The sequence below is a fragment of the Vicugna pacos genome, chromosome 6 (genome assembly GCF_048564905.1).
Source record: "Vicugna pacos chromosome 6, VicPac4, whole genome shotgun sequence".
NCBI lineage: Eukaryota > Metazoa > Chordata > Mammalia > Artiodactyla > Camelidae > Vicugna > Vicugna pacos.
The window spans coordinates 18109186-18112412 of record NC_132992.1 but is presented as its reverse complement, the minus strand read 5'-3'; the positions used below and the strand labels follow the sequence as shown (position 1 = coordinate 18112412).

Sequence of the window (3227 nt, the reverse complement as noted above, 5' to 3'; positions counted from 1 at the left end):
TTAACGTTTCTTGCATTTTCCCCCCATCTCTGCCTTTTTCCTTTATTTTCTGAGAAATTACTTAGCTCTAATCCTCTCATTGATTTTCTTTTTAACTTTTGGCAATTGTGTTCTAATGAGTCAGAGACTTTTTCCTAGTTCTCTGAGTGTTTCTTTTTATAGCATTCAAATCTTTTCTAAGTATATTTTCTAATCTCTCTGAGTTTATGATTTAGGGAGGTTTTAAGCAATTTTCTTTTCTTTTATGAATTCTTTCTTTTCTCCATAGCCTCTTGTTGGATTATTTGAGTTCTGGTAGTTTTCCTCATTTGCTTTGTGCTTTTCAGCGGTCTACACCTAGCTACCCTGAAGATCAGGTAGCAAGAATGGTACTCCTCTGGTACAGGGAAAGGAAAACCGTGTCTGGCCAGGATACAAAATAGTTTAAAATTGCAAGGTTTCCCTACTTGCTGGCCATGAGAAGCCTGTGAAGTTATAATTTATGTGTGATTGAAGTGAGGTGCTTCTCTGGACAAATCTTCTTCATACGATGCTCAGCACAGAATGGTGAGATGACGTCCATTGGGAGGTCAGGACACAGGCACAAAAACTCAAATCTGCTCCGTCCGGGCCCGGCCCCAGGCCCGTGCTGATGGTGCTAATACTTTCCGAGGGCTGAGAATCACTGTCTCTCACTGTTGACAAATCTTCCCCTACTGCTTCTCCCTCTACTTACAACTGAACTTTCATCTCTGTCGGTCACCTTTCAGAGTTAAGGAAACGTTGTCTAGATCAGTGGTTCTGAATATGTTCTAGGTCACTGACTGCTGTGAGAATCTGCAGAGAACACCAGCTCCTTCCCCTAGAAAAACGTCCATGTCCAGGATGGCTTGCATGGAATTAGAAGGATTTCAACCCATCAGTAGGCCTTGTGACCCCAAATTAAACACTTTCCCCTTTTTTTTGTATATATATATATATATTTTTACTAAAGTGTAGTCAGTTTACAATGTTGTATCAGTTTCTGGTGTACAGCATAATGCTTCAGTCATATAGGAACATACATATATTCGTTTCCATACCCTTCCTCACCACAAGTTACCATAAGATACTGAACATAGTTCCCCGTGGTATACAGTATAAACTTGCTGTTTATCTACTTAAAAATATGGAATGCTTCACAAATTTGCGTGTCATCCTTGCGCAGGGGCCCTGCTTATCTTCTCTGAATCGTTCCAATTTTAGTATATGTGCTGCAGAAGTGAGCACTAAACACTCTTTTCTATGTTCTGTAAAGTCCAAGTTTTATACATTGGAAGACTATCCAACAGGCAATACAGGTATTTAACCACGTTGGAAAGGGTCCTGCTACCAGCATTACTCTTAGAAAAGCGAGTGAAGAATTCTGATAATAGCGCTTCATCAAAAGATCTTCTGCTGGCGACTGGAGTTAAAAAACAAATGTCTAGGGCACAAGAGTTAGGGATTCCAGACCCCTCCCTGACAAGGAGATCTGAACTATGTGAAAACGTTCTTCAAAATTAGTTCCTGGTTTGATTGTGTGCCTCTGGCCTGAGAATAAACCAGTTACCCTGTCCAGTGACACAAGGGACATCTCTCTGTGACTGGCGTGAACACAGGGCTGGATTTGGTTCGTAGAAGAAGCTATGCAGGTGGGAAGCCAAGTCCGCAGAACCGCTGAGGGTCTGACCCAGCTTGCCATTCTCTCTGGACTCTCCTCCGCTGTCTTGTCCCTCTGAAGGGAACATTTAACCTGGTCTGCGTCCTGCTCTTTGGGTGTGGGGAGATGGAGTCTTGTAGTCCACAAAGATGGAGCGTCACGACAGGGAACTGCGTCTAGTCCGGGGTCCCTGCTATCCTCACGCTAACGCCGGGGGATGTCACTTCTTTTACTGGAGTTTGTGTCAAGGCAGCAAGAGGAAAATCCGGAACCTGATACAGAACGTCCTTGCCCACTTTCCCTCCTACCTGGAGGAATGAGTTCTGGAAAAGCTACCCAACCTTACCGTAAACAATATCACCTTAACTTTCATATGGAGTAATACATGACCCTTAGGATTGAGTCACTGAGGAGTAACCACTCACCAGCTCTGAAAACCTACTTTGAATTGTTAACAAAAAAGCCCACACAACTCACTTCTATTAAGATGTAAGCACTAATTTTCCAGCACACACTTTCTGGGCCAGAGCTATTTAATAGTTATGGTCCAAAGATGTCTGATCGCCTGAGGTCACTGCTGGGTGTCAGAGGCAAAGAACCTCCATGGGGCTCTTTGGCTCTATTTTACCGCCTCACTCGGGACTTGTTTGTGCCAGAACCAGGAGATGCTGACCTTTCACAATTGAGGCAGTCTCCTCAAAGGTCAGCCCTGACGGAAGACGCTGTAATTGGTGTGGTTGGGGTTGCTGAATCCCCGGGCTCTGTCAGCTCAGAGGAGTAGTCTGCTGTTTCCTCTCACTGCTCTACGGACAGCAGCTCAGCTCCGGCCACCTGAGGCTTTTATATCCCCAACTGGGAGGGAAAAATCAACCAAACGCAGCGTCCCTGAGGGCAGGGATTTTGTCCTTTTCCATCGTGGTGTTTGTAGTATTTAGCCCAGTGCCCAAAGTTTACTAAATGTTTATTCTCCCAGTGATTGAATGAACAAATAGAAAACATTTTTATAATAAATAGTTATGAAGCACTAGCATTTTCTTGGAGTTTCCTGAAGGGATACACCCAATTTAGCCATTTCTTGGAAATGGAGATAAAGATTCCCACAGTCTTACCCTGAGCTTCCCTTCCTGAGGGAGAAGGTGTCATGTGCCTTTTACGCCTCATAGCCACCCTTCTCAATCTATGTTGTGGTCTTCATTTTACAGAAGAGGGAACTGAGACTTAAAAAGATGCGAGAACTCTTCAAGGATGCATGGATAAGTGCATGTGGACCTGAGATCTGAAATTCCAGTCTGTCAGAATCTGACATCCAAATTGGTACAGCCACCATGAAGAACAATATTGAGGTTCCTTGAGAAACTAAAAACAGAGCTTATGATCCACCGATCCCACTCCTGGGGATATATCTAGAAAAAATGCTAACTTGAACAGATAAATGCACCCCCACGTTCATGGCAGCACTGTGTACAATGGCCAAAACATGGAAACAGCCTAAATGTCCACTGACAGATGACTAGAAAAAGAAGATGTGGTATATATACATTCAATGAGATACTACTCAACCGTAAAT

General features: G+C 43.5%; 1 non-coding gene across 1 annotated transcript; it reads right to left on the bottom strand.

Annotated features, from left to right (window-relative positions):
• Positions 1–1141: 1141 nt before the first annotated feature.
• On the bottom strand, positions 1142–1248 carry LOC116278049 (U6 spliceosomal RNA). Its single transcript, XR_004187472.2, has one exon. It is a non-coding gene; the product is annotated as a U6 spliceosomal RNA (small nuclear RNA).
• Between the last annotated feature and the right edge of the window lie 1979 nt (positions 1249–3227).